The sequence below is a fragment of the Chiloscyllium plagiosum genome, chromosome 6 (genome assembly GCF_004010195.1).
Source record: "Chiloscyllium plagiosum isolate BGI_BamShark_2017 chromosome 6, ASM401019v2, whole genome shotgun sequence".
Classification (NCBI taxonomy): Eukaryota; Metazoa; Chordata; class Chondrichthyes; order Orectolobiformes; family Hemiscylliidae; genus Chiloscyllium; species Chiloscyllium plagiosum.
The window spans coordinates 94421141-94437602 of record NC_057715.1 but is presented as its reverse complement, the minus strand read 5'-3'; the positions used below and the strand labels follow the sequence as shown (position 1 = coordinate 94437602).

The 16462-nt window shown below is 38.0% G+C and overlaps 1 protein-coding gene and 1 long non-coding RNA gene across 4 annotated transcripts in view; one reads left to right on the top strand and one right to left on the bottom strand.

The window, feature by feature from the left end:
- Nucleotides 1-4682, bottom strand: part of LOC122550839 — a 139737-nt gene extending 135055 nt beyond the window's left edge. Inside the window, exon 1 of the long non-coding RNA XR_006311959.1 lies at nucleotides 4576-4682. This is a non-coding gene — a long non-coding RNA (uncharacterized LOC122550839). The remainder of the gene's footprint in view (nucleotides 1-4575) is intronic.
- LOC122550838 (F-box-like/WD repeat-containing protein TBL1X) overlaps nucleotides 1-16462 on the top strand; it is a 399066-nt gene that overhangs the window by 88715 nt on the left and 293889 nt on the right. The gene's annotated exons all lie outside the window — the stretch shown is intronic.

The following is a 16462-nucleotide window of genomic DNA, read 5'->3' as shown; positions in this document are numbered from 1 at the left end:
AGCAAGCCAGACAGTATCAGGAGGTGGAGAGGTCAATGTTTCAGGTGTGACCCTTCTTCAGTCCTGAAAATTCCCAGTCTTTCCATCTTCTCAGCATCTTGCAAGCACCAACACACATCACTCTCATCGATAGCCACCATGAATGGCTTTGCTTAATTAGATGTGGCTAACACTAGGGCAATGGTTAACACAGCTTTTAGGCTGTCAAATGCCTTTTGGCATTCTTTCATCCATGGAAATTTTCTACACTTCTTCAGTAAGTCAGTCAGTGGAGCAAACGTACTGCTAAAATTTAGTACGAACTTCCAATAAAAATCACTCACTCACAACACTTGTAGTACTTCCCTCTTCATCAATGGTATGGGAAATTTCTCAATAACCTTTGTTTTCACATGGGGCTGCCTGTCCATGTCCAATAACATTTCCCAGGAATGTGACTTGGGCTTTTACAAATTAACTCTTAGCCAGGTTTATCATCAAGCCCATCTTGAACTTTGAAATATAAGTTGTTTGTCGTACCTTCTCAATACAGTCTTCCAAATGTGAAATGGGATGTGAATCAGATTTTGCTATAGTCCACGCAGAATCGTTGAGTACCATCTGGTTTTGGCATCATTACTATGGGTGAGCTCCATTTGCAATGCACTTCCATTACATTTTGTTTGAGCATGCATTCAATCTCTTTTTGAAACTGTGCCAACTTTAGAGGGTTAAGTCGATAAGGATGTTGCTTAATTGGAACAGCATTTCCCATGTCTACATCATGTGTAATCAGTACTTCCCAACTTATTCCCACGTAACTCCTCATGTGATTATAATAATTCCTTCAGGTCATATTCATTTTCCTCTGGAAGATATCACAATAATTTCCCCCAATTTCTGAGGACTTCCTCATTGTTCAATTTAAGTTGAGGAATGTCCAATTCAGAATCATTTGAACTTGGTTCTTGACTGTATTGTAGCCAGTACCACATTTGCTTTCCTTCCTGATCAAAAACCCTTTTCAGCATATTCACATGATACACTCTGCGAGATTTCTTTCTATTTGCCATTCTTATTAAATAGTTCATCTCACTCAATTTTCTTTTGATTTGATAAGGCCCATTAAACCTTGCCTTAAAGCTTTACCTACCTCCGGGAGTAATACATGGGGCCATCTGTCCATGTCTAATAGCAATTCCCAGCAAAGTGACTTGGGCTTTTGCAAATTCACTCTTAGCCAAGTTTATCATCAAGCCCATCTCCCGAAGTCAGTAGAACAATTCGGATAGATGCTCCAAATGTTCTTTCCATGTATCACTAAAAATCACCAAGTTGTTGATGTATACTGCACAATTGGGTAGTCTCGATGACTTTATTGATTTGTCTTTGAAATGTTATCTGTACTAGCAAAATTACGAATTGTTGATTTCTTGACTGCTTCCTGCTTCACATGCTGTGCTACTTTCAAATGCTGTCTTGCCAACTCACCCACTCTATTTAATCTTTCCCTAAATTTGACACACAGTCCAAATATATGGTCTCAGATCGCTGACTCACTAATTTTTTCCTTAATTAATTTCAGTGGTCCTCTCATCTCATTATCAAAAACTAATTCAATGGACTGAATTGAATTGATTTGTTAGATACATCTTTAATTGCAAAAGGTACAAATGGAATTCCTTTATCTCAATGCTCTGGATAATCTTGTCTATAAAGCCCTCAATATGGTCTTTAAAGTTTGATGCCACCATGTTCGGCCGCATTTGGAGTAATGTGTGCCGTTTGGTCACTACACTGCCAGAAGGACCTGTAAGGCTTGGAGAGAATGCAGAGAAGGTTCACTAAGATATTGTCTGGACTACAAAATTATGAGAGGCATAAATAGGGTGGATAATCAGAGGCTTTTTCCCTGGAAAAGTTTCAGTTACTAGGGCGGACAGGTTCAAGGTGAGAAGGGGAATGTTTAAGGGAGAGGTGTGAGGGAGGTTTTTAAAACAGGGTGTGATAGGAGCTTGGAATGCATTGTGAGAAGCGGTGGTGGAATCGGACATATTGGCGACACTTAAGAGGCATCTGCGTGGTTACATTAATAGGAAGAGAATAGAGGGATACAGACCGAATAAGGGCAGAAGATTTTTTTTAGTTTAGTTAGGGCATGATGATCAGCGCGGGTTTGGAGGGCCTGATCATGCTCTCTTTTGTTCTAATGCTCTCTGCAATTCTGGATGGTACGCAGTGGATTTGAATTGTTTTATTCCTCAGCTACCCATAATGTCCTTGAATAACCTTAGTATAAAATTTGACCCTTGATCTGATTGTATCTGCAGATAGTCTGTATCTGTATTCAGTAACTCTATAATTCTTTTAGCCATGAAATTGCATAATGGAATGGCCTCTGAAAATTTAGTAGAAACATGCTTTATGGTCAACAAATACTGATTCCACTTTTTGTTTTAAAATGGGCTCTTACTAGTTTATAATTTCTATTTGTTCTATTTTCTATTTCTGAAGCTACTGAAGTTAGCATCCATGATTTGGAGATGCCGGTGTTGGACTGGGGTGTATCACCTGATGAAGGAGCGTCACTCCGAAAGCTAGTGTGCTTCCAATTAAACCTGTTGGAATATAACCTGGTGTTATGTGATTTTTAACTTTGAAGTTAGCATCACTAGCCTGAGTGAATTCAGGTAACTGCACACTGATCTACCCACTAAGTGGTTCAGTCCCATATCAAACTTTTGAATGACTTAACTTATCAGTATTCCTGACATCTGACATCTTTGAGTTCAAGGCAGGGCATTCATCTGCCCTCTGAACCTGCTGTGACTGTGCCACATTTTCCTGAATGTAAACTAATTAGAAATACTAAGCAATCTTACAGCAGGATCCTAACCACACACTGGTAGGTAGCAGGTTTCAATGATGTTGCAGTGTAACCACCTGCAGTACCAGAAGGTGTAGGACACCCTGTTAAAGACCATAAGACCATAAGACACCCTAAAGGGTGAAGTAGTATTTCTAAAAATGTTTGTTTTATGCTTTGAAGAGAACCAATCTCCAAGAGTCATAGGCCCTCCAGGAAGAGGTTAGGCACCTCACAAAAAACAGACGTGCACACTAGTAACCCCTATCCCACAGTATAGACTGCTGTCCTATGATTTACAATTACCTATCTCCTACTGACAGCAATACTGGAGGCAAATGGGAAGTCAGCTGATCTCTTCCATCCCTCCACCATGGAAATTTGCAGCTTTGCTGAGAGTGGGGATACAGCGAGGGGCTCTTTTGCCCCATCTCTTTGTCTTATGTTGTTCAGATCCATTTCTGTTTATATCATTGAAGAAAATCTAACTCCAAAAATAAAACTCAATTTTAAATTCTGTACATCCACCAACATTAAAAATATTTATCAGAAATCAATACCTTGCAATGTTTAAATCTCATGATTTATGCACCAAAAATTTAAAGATGTATACACCTTCTGACGCCTTTTCACTCTGCAACAGTTTTGTCTACGCTCGGCTAGTGTAAAATTTATTGACTTCAAACCACAGAGAAGAATAATTCAGGAGAAATACATCTGATCAACAGAACCTTAGTAGCGAAAACACACACACACACTTAACTAGCCAGTTAGTGATGCAAGACTCTGGTTACAGGATAATAAACTCGCAATTTTGCCTTCAGCTTTAACACATTTTAAGAGTGAAATCATGTAAATGAATAAATAAACAGCAGGAACAGCGAATCCTTAGGACTAAAATCAGCAGTTTATTCCGGTAAAATAGACATATTGAGGAAAGAAAATGGATTTGAAAATTGAAAACAAGGAATTGTTTTCTGGGAGATTTTACTTAATTCAGCAAATAGCATGATACAATGGCCATTTCAAGCATCAGACATTTTGTGTAAATTATGTAACCATAGGTCAAGTGATTTGTAAAATCAATCTACATTTATTCAAAATCTATTGGTAAGGGTTTCTGGTTTTAGGCAAATACCCAAGGCCCTGCAATCATGTTTCCAGACAGCACAGATTTGTGCAGAAAAGTATTTTATAATGGTAAATGTGACAAAGCAGCTAGAAATGACACACAATTTTTAATATTGAGAACTGTAAAGTAACCCTTACTAGTCTTTATTGTAGTCGACAGTATTAAGAATAACAGCAGGTAGAAAAAAACTTTAATATACATATAAATGCAAATTGCTGTTGTACTGATTAATCAAGTATTGAAAATTAGGCTAGGACAACACTGAAGAGTACTTGTGAAAATACAATGTGTTTCCCAAATATGATAACTGAATTAAGGAAAACACTCAGGGACAGAGTGATAAAGAGACGGTGTCAAATACAGAACTAGATTTTAAATCAATGTGCTTGGAGAAGCAACTGAAGATGGAGAAGGCCTGTTCTCAAGGAAAAGAGTTTGACCGATCAAGATTGAAATATATTAAATAAATTTTCATAATCATTTAAATGGTATAGTTGACCAACCACAAAGCAACAGTAATATTCTCACTGCAAGCTCCACTCTATTCATTAGAATATTAGATTAAAAGAATCTTCAAACTAAATGTGAATAATCTCACCCAGTGACTCATCCACATATCCTGATCCCATCAATGATCAAGGCTACCTGAGCAATTCTCAACAGTTTCTTGGATTACTGCAGCCAATGTCAGAGTATCGAGTCCTAAGGAAATTAATAAAAAGATTTAGGATCCAATGGGGTGCAAAATTATACCCTCACCTCCCCAAACCAGGTCCAAAGAAAACACAGAATGAAGCAATAAAATATATCTGTATTATGATACTGCATATTATTCAATCTTGAACAATTCAACAGAAATGAGAATAGCTCCAACGTAAGTCCTTGCTTTGGTTTTGCTCTGCACATGTCAAAATACATATTTGGCCAGCAATATATTTCTCAGTGAATTTATTTTAAACTTTGGATGGCCTCTTGCGCATTTCCTGGAGCACTTGTTTCCTGGAATATGTAGAGGACAAAGTGGATATTTTTAGTTTAGAGAAATTAGCTGAATTACAACAGAAAGATGAAAAACTAAAGCAGTTGTATCAAAAACGATATATACAAGAATCTGAGTGTATTCCAGAATGTTACTATCTTAAAAATGTCCTGATTAGAAAATGGAGATGATCACATATTTAGGGGGATGAGAAATGGGCAGAAGTTCATCAAGTGGTATTACCGGTGTGTTACATTAAGAAAGTGTGGCAGGTGGCACATGAATTAAGAGAAGGAAGTATTTGGGAGTCAGGAAAACTCAAGCCTAACTACAAAAACATTTTTATTGGAATTGACTGCATAAGAATTTGGTTGAATTTTGGACATGTTATACATGTCAGATGATTGGAAAACCTCAGGCATTGATAAAATCCGCACCTTTGACAGCCACTCCTGCATTTGAGGAATCTTTTACAAGAACTATTGATTGTGTAGAACCTTTACCTAGTCTATCATGCCTGTTCTGATGCTAACTCATTAACTAGATCTGTGTACTGTAGGCTTATTTTGCTTATCATCATTCAGATGTACTTTCAGTTTAGCTTACCTAGGACTCCTACTCTGCATGTGTCAGATGTAAGCAGTTTAATGCATGCGCATAACATTCTTTACAAGAAACGCTTGTGGTACAGTGGTAATGTCTTTATCCCTGAATCAAGAGACCCGAGTTGAAGTCCCACCTGCTCCAGAGATGTGTAATAATACCTTTGAACAAGTTGATTAGGAAAATAGGCTAAATAACATTCTTCACAGTTCAATAGCCTGCTAATGAGAATGAACTGTTAGAGGTGGGCCACTTTAGCAAGGTACCTCTGGCACTGAACTTCAGTTTATGTCAGGAAGGAGGATGTAGCAATGAAAAGGATTCCAGTCATACTGCCACAAGCCCATACCTGATTAGTTAATAGCACTAAAGTTGGGACTTTTAAGAACTTAAATTAAGGTTAAAAAAAGTTTCTCTTACATTGAAAGCATTCCTATAGTTTCATGAGATGAATTGTTATAAGGTAGTAATTTCATGTGTTCAGATGTTGTCACTGAACCAAAAGACCAAAGCTATTCCTGATGAAGGGCTTTTGCCCGAAACATCGATTTTCCTGCTCCTCGGATGCTGCCTGAACTGCTGTGCTTTTCCAACACCACTCTAATCCACAAAGCTTTGAAAGGCTGTTGGCTGAATTCCAACATAAATCAACAACTTTGAATTCACTTCCATGTGACATTTATTTTATGACGAGCATTATTGAGTTCAAGCTGTTCATATTACTTCTGGCCTTTTCTTTAGGTCAGCATCAGATATCAAGACTGGAATTTATGAGTGGTATAGGCCATGCAGTTATCTCACATGTTTATTTTTGAGAGTCACCTATTGTGGTGTAAACTACTTCAGACTTGAGAAATTATGATCTGCTTGAATTTTTCTGAAATAATGTATTTGCATACTTACTGCCTTTTAATCTATTTTATATTCATCCATTATAGTTGGCATAATTGGAAAAACCAGTTGCATATTATTGTCATACTGTAGAATCAATTTTACAATTTACAACACAGATTAATATATTGGAGGAAGGAGTATCGTCCTATAATAGTATAAACAGGTTATATTCATTTTAAAATTGAATTGATTATGAATCAAATGCCATAAGACTAAATATGGTAAAAAAAAATTAAATTTTGTATTTGTGCTCAGTAACCAATCAGATTATGGTGCGCTATGTGATATTTGCTCTTTACTGTCGCGGCAGAAGGAATAGCAAACTGTACATTACCTTAATTACCATAATTATAATCAAAGTAAATGGAGCTGCAGAACTCTAATATATACTAACGATGAATGACTGTGGCACTTTTTTTCATTTGTTCTCTGGTTTTCCCAATTCAAATGTTTCATACAGAAATTTTGGGGCAAAAAAGGACAAGAAAATTTAAACTAATAGAAACCAAAAATGTAGATAAACATATTTTCCTGTATAATTTAACGTCAAGTTAATGTTCTACTATCACAAATTCCTATATAGGTTTTTATGTATCAATATACGCTTGAATCTAGGAAAACATGTACAAATCCACACTTAATTTATTAGGCAAGGCATTTGAACAGTTTATGTGGACATAATGCATGACTGGGAAAAAAGCTGAAATGGCTACATATGCAGAATTTTTAATAAATTAATAAATATATGCATTTGCCTGATGGGGATAATAAAATATGAACGAATTTGATAACCTTTTAATGGTACTTGCCGGCTATTGTTAATTATGGAGAAAATTATATTTATCTATTCTTTCATTCGTTTGTCACTGGTAAGGGCAGAACTTATTGCCCATTCCTAATTGCTTTGGAGAAAGTGGTGATGAGCTGTACTCTTGTGCTTGTATAGCCTGTGTAGTAGAAGTATGACCACAGACCTGCCAGGTAGAAGTCTCTGCTAATACGAACCAGCAATGATGAAGGAACAAGAATATATTTCTAAGTTGGGCTGGTGTGATAATTTTGGGAGGGAACTTGTTGGTGACTTTGCTTCTGTGCCTATTGCTTTTGTTCCAGGCAGTAACAGTTGCCAGTTTGGAATGTGCTAAGGAAGAACTGATTGCTCATTTTTCAGGAGTACTTCTTGATCTTTCTTTTCTGTGTTGCAGACAATGAATATGCATTGCATCTAGAATAATAGTCCAGTTGGAAGCCATAAGGAAATGAATAGAATCAGTAAGAGAGGGTGGAAAAGTTTTGATTATTTAATAATATAAAGTTCACTTAATCCCCTCAATCAATGTGATCCAGTATGTTAATTTAAATTTGCTTTTCTGTATTGCTGAAACATTATTTCATATCTGATGTACAAAACTATAAGATTGTATGTGAAATCATTGAGATCAAAGGCCTTTTATTTTGACATTTTTAACCTGAATGGCAAATAGCATTACAGTATTTAGCATAGTGATAAGTTGGAGGGGCTTAGCTTAACATGTATTTGCAAGACTTAATTCAATAAGAATTCCATTTAGTTGTCAGATTATTTGCATGAACCATTCTAAATCAGAACTGAAAATGTATGAATTAGGGCAGGAGAAAGCTGCACTTGACTACCAGCCTGTTCCATCATGCACTGCGATCATGGTTGATCTGAAGGCTTAACGTTTCAGACTACTCCCATTAATCTTTCACCCCCTTGCTTATCAAAAAAAAAGTTTTCTATCTCTGCCTTAAAATATTCAATTCAAAGACTCTTTGCCTTTTAGAATGGGAGATCCAAATACTTAGAGCCCTCTGAGGGGAAAAAATACCTCATCTATGTATTAAATGGGCAATTCTTATTTTTAAATGCTGGTCCCTTCATTCTGAATTCCGTTCGAAGAGGAAATATCTTTTTCAGATACAGATTGTTCTCCTATAATGCGCATTTCGTCAATGCAATTTGACTGTAACGAGGTTGATGAACTGGGGAGCAATTTTTTGTTTTTAAAAGTGCGAACTCCAGTTGGCTATTACGCGATCCATCCCTGGCACTAGGTGTCACAGTGCGCTGAGGACAAGTTTATGTTGGAAGTGAATGCCATCCAGAACCTATGTTTCCACAAATGATGCACACACACTCCAGGTTTTAAGGTCACAAAGAGTCGTACAGTATGGCTATTTGTTGGGTGCCAATGCTAGTGGAGACTTAAAGCATAAGCCTATGGTGGTGTACCATTCTGCCAACCCACAAGCCTTGAAAGGTTACCTTAAGTCCACTCCAGGTGTTTACTTCAGTCAAGCAAAAGAGGTTGGATGACTGAGCAAATTTTTTCAGACCATTTTGTTGGTTTCTTTGAGGATGTTTTTCAAAATTATTGCAGGAGGAAAAATGTGGATGTCAAGAATCTCCTCATTCTGAACTGTGCACCAAGCCAGCCTTTTATCGCTGGTGTGCTTTCTGAAAATATAAAACTGCTATTTCTGCCTCCGATTCTACCAACCTCTCTCATTCAACCCATGGACTACATTCAGGAAGCTGATTGCAGCTACTGAGGGGGATGATGAGAACAGTGTGCTTCAATGTTGGTAGAGCTTTAACATTAAAAATGCTATTGACATCATTGTGGAGTCCTGGGGTAATGTCAGTGAAGACTTCTTGCATACAGTTTGGCGGAAGCTTCTCCCAGATTTTCTTCATTATTTTAAAAGCATTGAACCATCAGAGGAGCTTCCAGTTATCAAAGAACATTGTGTCAGTCTTGCAAAGCAAGTTGGATTTGAAGAAGTGAAGACTGTCAAAGAGCTGTTTGAATACCATTGTGAAGACCTCTCCACAGCTGATCCACTACAACTTGTTGCTGCTGAGGAATTTGAAGCTGGAGGTGAAGACGATGCGTCCAGGATGCAGCATCATGAGAGCTTTCCACTTCTCTTTTGTCATCTATCCTGAGGGAAGTTGAAAGCAGTTGCAGCTCTGAGAAGACAATGAGTACAATGCAGAATGCAGGAGGATAACTGTTTTGTGGCATAAAGTCTTGTGTGGAGCCCTATGAACAGCTTCATGAAAGATGGCAAAACACCATAAACTAATGCCTTTTTTAAGCCAACACCCAAGAAACAGTCTAAGGACAATGGATCACAACCATCCACTTCTGAATTTTTTTTTCATTATAACCCTGAATCCAGAACTGCACCTGAAAGTAATGATGCTGATGACCCTCAGCCCTTGTCTTAATGCGGCACTGTAACTCAGCAAACTCAGAAATCCTTTCAAGATACCTTACAGTTTTTCTGGGTAAAGTGTTAAATTTATTGTATTAATTCATTAAAATATGCAATTTTAATATTTACTTAGTCTGTGCTATTGTTTGTTTGGTTAACTATTTTTGTTTTGATTTTTACTGAATTTTTGGTACCCCTAACCTGTCTTTTCCATAGGCCACGTTATTTCTCTTGCACGATTTTCTATAATACAAGGTCGCACAAGAACACAACTATCACGTAATAGAAGAACAGACTGTATATATCCTTGTCAAGACTCCTCAGGGTCTTGTATGTTTCAATCAAATCATCTGTTACTCTTCTAAACTCTAGCAGATATTAGCCTACCTTATCAAACCTTTTCATCACAAGACAATCTGCCCATTCCATGTATGAGTCTCGTAAACCTTCTCTGAATTGCTTCCAATGCATTTACATCTTTCCTTAAATAATGAGACTAATGCTGTGCACAGTATTCCAGATGTGGCCCTGCAAAACTGAAGCATTCTCTCCCTTCTTGTATATTCAGTTACCTTTGCAATAAATTATAACATTCAATAGAATTTCTAAGATAGATTAGATTTCCTAATTACTTGCCATACTTGCATGCTAATCTTTTGTAGTTCATTACTTAGGACTGCAGATTCCTTTGCATCTCAGAGCTCTGCAATCTACAATTTACATGATGCAATTCTCTTTTTTTAATCTTTCCAAAATATTTGACATTTGTCACATTACACCCCATTTGCCAGATCTTTTCCCACTCAATTAAACTATTTACTTCCTTTGCGACCTTCTTTTGTTCTATTAACAATTTGCTTTCATACCTGTCTTTGTGTCATCAGCAAATTTAGCAACTATACCTTTAGCCCCTTATCCAAATAATTTGCATGAATTGTAAAAAGTTGAGGCCCCAACACTGGAATGCCAATCATTATATCTTGCCAAGTAAAAAATGACCCATGTGTGCCTGCTATCTTTCCTGTTAGCTAGCCAATCTTTGACCCATACCAATACGTTGACCTTTCTATCAGAAGCTTCTATTTCCTGCAGTAATCAAAAATCCTTCAACAAATACAAGTAAAGTACACCCATCGGTTTCCCTTTATCCACAGTACACATTACTTCCTCAAAGAACTCCAAAAAATTTGTTAACCATCATTTCCTTTCACAGAACTATGTTCACTTTACCTGATTACTCTGAGTTTTCTGAATGCCCTGCTATAATATCTTTATTAACAGCTGTGACTCTAATAGGAGCTACAAACCAGTGTAGGCCTTTAGATACGTGGGTCTGAGGCTGAGTGGGACTTAATACAGGATAGGGCGAAATGAGCAGAGTTTTGAATGAACTGGAGGTCAACAGAAGTTGGAGAATGGGAATAAAGCCATAAGACACAGGAACAGCAATTAGGCCATTCAGCCCATTGGGTCTGTTCCGCCATTCAATCATGGCTGATAAGTTTCTCAGCCCCATTCTCTCACTTTCTCCCCATAACCCTTGATCCCGTTGATACTCAAACTATCTATCTCAGTCTTACATATACTCAATGAACTGACCTCTACAGCTTTCTGTAGCAATGAATTCCTCGCCACTAACAGAGAAAGAAATACCTTTCTGTTCACCCAATATGTGCCCCTCATAATTTTGTAATTGCATACAATCTGGCCATAGTGGTGATATTAGGAGGATGGGAGATTAGGAAACCAGGATAGCCAGAGGAGATTGTAAGCACTGATAATAAAAAGCAAAGAATAAGGGATACTTCACTGCAAAGTTGCAGATGGAACTCTGCCATGGTTTCTTGATAGCATGTCATTCTCTGAGTTTTAGCATTGAGTAATATTCTTCTTTCGGCTGTGATAGAGTATGATTTTGCCATGTAATCAAGGCTTGGCATTTATGATTAAATTTTTCGTTCTCATTGAACCACTGTTGGTGCATGAAAGATTTAAACTCAATGGTGAAGGTGTATGTCTGTTGATTGCTAATTTGATCTTGTCCCAAAGCCCTTCCATGCAGGCATCATCAGAACTTGTGAATCATGGTCTCATAGAATTTACAGAATAGAATGAGGCCACTTGGCCCATCGTGTCAGCACTAGTCAGCAAAGATCTGACTATACTAATCCTGTATTCCAGCTTTTGGCCTGTAGCCCTGGAGAGCATGGCTACAGAAGTGAATATCTAGGTATTTCTTAAATATTAGAAGAGTTTCTGATTCAACTGCTATTTCTGTGGGTGTAAGTGTTTCTCATCAACTCTCCTCTTAGCCTTCTACCTCTTAACCTAAATCTGTGCCCTGAGTTATTAACCACACTACTAACAGAAAAAGAAATTCCTTCCTGTCCACCCTATCTGTGCCCCTCATAATTTTGTACACCTTTATCAGGTTATTTCTAAACTCTACACTATCCAATCTTTCTTCAGGTCAGCCCAGGCAGCATCCTGGTAAATCTCAGCACCCCTTCTATTGTAGTCACATCCTTCCACTAATTTGGTGACCAGAGCTCTATGCAGTATTCTAAGCATTTTATAGAGTTCCAGCATAATGTCTCTGCTTATGTCTTTATGAGCTGAAGCATAAAATACAAGTATCCTGCATCAAAAACAGAAATTGCTGAAAAACTGAACAAGTCTGGCAGCATCAATAGAGAGAAAGCAGAGTTGACATTCTGAAGAAGGATCACAACAGAGGGTAGTGTGTGTATGGAATGAGCTGCCAGAGGAAGTGGTGGAGACTGGTATAATTACAACATTTAAAAGGCATCTGGATGGGTTTATGAATAGGAAGGGTTTAGAGGGATATGGGCCTTCTATGGGCTGCAGATGGGATAAGATTAAGTTAGGATATCTGGCTTTTTAGTTCAGTATCTTGTATGCTGCTTTAACTATCTTGTCTACCTTTCATGCTATCTTCAAGGATCTGTGAGCAGGCACACTAAGATCTTTATGATCTTCAGTACTTTCCAGGGTCCTGCCATTTACACTGAAATCCCTTGCCTTGATAGTCCACCCCCAAGTCCATCTCTCATTTTGCCAAGGTGAATTTCATTTCCTTTGCTCTGTCCTCCTTCTGATCAGTCCTTTGGTATCCTCCTCCAGTTTACGGATATCTTCCCTTCCTCAACAGCCTGGGAAGCATCTCATCTGGGCTTGTGATTTTATCCACTTCTAACTCTTTTAAACTCACCAGTACATCCTTTCTCTCCATGACTCTCTCCCCTCCCCTCTGTTAGGCTATTCTAATACATACTCCATTAATATTTCCCACTTCTCTCATGGTTCTATCTGCATGTAGCTGCTCTCGGTTCACTGAGGAGAAATCACATTTTATTTTAAAGTTAGCGTTTCCCCAGTTTAGAACACTTATTCCCAGCCTATCCTTATCCTTTTCATAAATATCCCAAATCTAACTGAGTTATGCCACCATCGCTCCTCCTTGTACTTCTCATAGTTGCTCCTCTCTCCCTCCCTGCCTGTTGGAGGCCTATTGTATACACATGCCCTTTTGTGTTGTTTTTCACTTCTACCCAGATGACCTCCAAAATATCATCCCTCCCAACTCCTATAATTGATTTCTTGAACAAAATTGCAAACCACTACCTTGTGTCAGCAGGGTAGGAGGAAAGGTGAATTTTTTATATCCCTGAACTATTTTCATCTCTTGCATTTATAAAGTCATACAGCGCAGAAACTGATCGTTTGGGCCTACCCCCTATAGGCTGACCAGACATCCCAATCTGACTAGTCCTGTTTGGCCCATGTTCCTCTAAACCCTTCCTATTCATACACCCATCCAGTTGCCTTTTTAAATGTTGTAATTGAACCAGTCTTCATTATTTCCTCTGGCAGCTCATTCCATATACGCATACTGTCTGCATGACAATGTTACCGCACCCTGCCCCCGCCAGGTCACTTTTAAATTTCTCCTCTTTCACCTTGAACCCATGCACTCTAGTTTCTTTGAGAATTTTCGGTGTTTGATTGACATGCTAATAGTCAAATGTATAAGCCTGTGGTCTGTTCAGTAGTTGTTTGCACCCTGCATGACTTGGGTGATGTATACACCCTCCCTCCTTATCCCAGCCATCCTGGAGAATCACAGGCATGATCTTTGTTACTCAACAAATCTAAGAAAAGTATTTGGAACCATTTGACTCTATCAACTGTGACATCCTTTGGAAAATCCTCCAGAGACTTGGATATCTAGCAATCTATTGTTACTATCTTGTTACTTTTGTGTAGCTGTACGACTGCAACTGAGCTTTGCAATGAATTAGAGATTTTATATCTGGAAGTATGTCAAGCAAGTGTGTTTGTATCAATTCTCTTCCATATCTACCTTAACCAGGTCATTTAATTCATTTGTGACTGACTACCACAAAAGGGTCATGTTTAAGCCTTAGCAGGTTGCGCACCAAGAAAAGACTAAAGTGAAGTTATGCCAGAGGTCTGTAAAGGGGCATTAGAAATTTTAAAAAAACTTGCCTGAATTTGAAAGCATACAGAGTTCTCCTGTTCCCTTGTAATGCTGAGGACTTGCCAGCACCCATTTGGTCCTCTCCTGAACTGCATCTTCTAACCCCCAACAAAATGCACCCAAGTGCCTACATACATTCCAGTGGCAATCTGACATGGTAATGCCTAACATGTATCTCTAGATTGCTAGTCACGTTAAAATGAGTTCAGCAACTCAATATTTGCTAGCTCGTTGTGACAGGCTTGTGAGAACCTGTTCCCAGTCCATGCCTGTACCAGTTCTATACTATACTTCTCGTCTTATTCCTTAAAATAATTAGGCTGCCAAGAGATTTCCCCCATTTCCTATTCCTAAGGGAGAAGTCTGGAATCCGTCATGCTTATTAAGAAAACCAGAACATGTAACATGAAAAAGTTTAAGGCCTCATTAAATTGTAACTGTACTTGCATATTTTTGTGTTCAAAAATTGTCCTGGATGCTAATTTGTAGCATTCCAAAAAGTATAAAATACTAACATGCAATGCCCATTTAATTAACACACTATCATTATCAAACTTCATAAACTATAAGCAAAACTATTTTAACATTAAAAAAGATTGAGTCATGCATTTTGGAATGATGTGGAGTGTTTCTGAACACTTCAAATGATTCCTGCAATTGCTTCCATTGGCGCAACCTTTGGGATAATTCTTTTGAACTTTGCTTGCATCTTGTTAAAAATAATTTTAGAACATGTGAATAGTATGTAGAAGGTTTCAAGGCTTGCTGATTGAGCAGTCATTTGCAATCTTGCCTGCTAAAAGTAGGAGCCCAGTTGGCAGAAATTGTTCTGCTAATGGCAGATGGCAGGTTGTTATTTCATGCCCTGCCTTTTACAGCAGAATTTTTCAGTTTTGCATTTGAAATGTGAGCAACAGGTGCATTGACATTTTATATCATCAGTGTGCAGAAGAAAACTTTCTCCTCAAGTTGCATAATGATTCCTTTGGGTAAAAACTGGCATTAAATTTCAGAACCTGAAGATTGGTTGATCGATCCATGTTGCAATCAAGTGCAAATATGGAAATGATCAAACATAGCATCTCGACTGACAACTCATTTAATATTTTTCATATGTGTACCAGCTGGACTCATTTCACAGAGCAGACCTCTGCCATTTTGAGGGAAGGCCTCATTTTCTTTTGGCTAGAGCCTCAAAGTCCTGGGGCAACCTGTTAACTCCAGGCCACCACCTTGTGCAGTAAGATCATAATTCCCTATTCTTGCTAAATGCACTTCTTAATTCCTCCATTACTTTGGATTCACTGACACTTTAAGCAGTTTTAATAATATTGCCTTTTCATACTGAACATTTGAATAGGAGAAAATTGAAGTCTTTGGAAATGTACCATAGTAAGCTCTCAAAAAATTAGAACTTCTAACTATTTAACAATAGATATGTGCTACAGATGTGTCCTTTTCCAATCAGAAGTTCCAAGCGCTCTTCTACATTGCTGTGCCTTCTGGATCAGCACAGTTTCACTGCAGGTGCTGTGGAAGAGTGCTGTGAATGAATTTGCCTCTTTGATAAGGTCTTCTGATTGTCATTTTCAGATGCAGGCGTAAGTACTTTCTGTAGTATACAAACAGGAGGCTGGAAGAACACTGCAAGCCAGGCAGTATTAGGAGGTGGAGAAGTCAATGTTTCGGGTGTTAACCCTTCTTCACAGTCTATAATATGTCACACAATTGGAAAATTGTCAATGTCTACGTTGTCTGTAGTTCAGTCAACGGAGCCATCCAGGGTGAAGCAAAGGATGATGCTGATAGGCAAATAAATACACAAATAATGTCATTTGTTTATACTGTCAGTCACTGACAATCAATTCATTATTTTAAATCTTGTCTGAGTTACTGAAAGTCAGCCAGGATAGCAGTTGGTATGGAACTGTTCGCCTTAGCACCTTTGCTAAGGAAGGACAGAGTTCAGCCATGTTTTCCTATCCTGTTGCTAGCCAGTAATGTCTACAGTGTCTAAAATGTGCATCTGCAAGCATATCTGCTGAGGACAAACTTGACTTGCATATGATTCTCCCTGGATACCTGTGAAAGTTGGCATTTTTAGAAGAAGTTACTATAGACATTATCAAAGGCAGAGTTAGAGTTCTTATTGAAATTTAAGAATTGTAGAACATTCTGAACCTGCACTGAAAGGAAGAAGTACAATCCATGAAGTCCTCAAATGCCAAGCAATAACTATCTCCA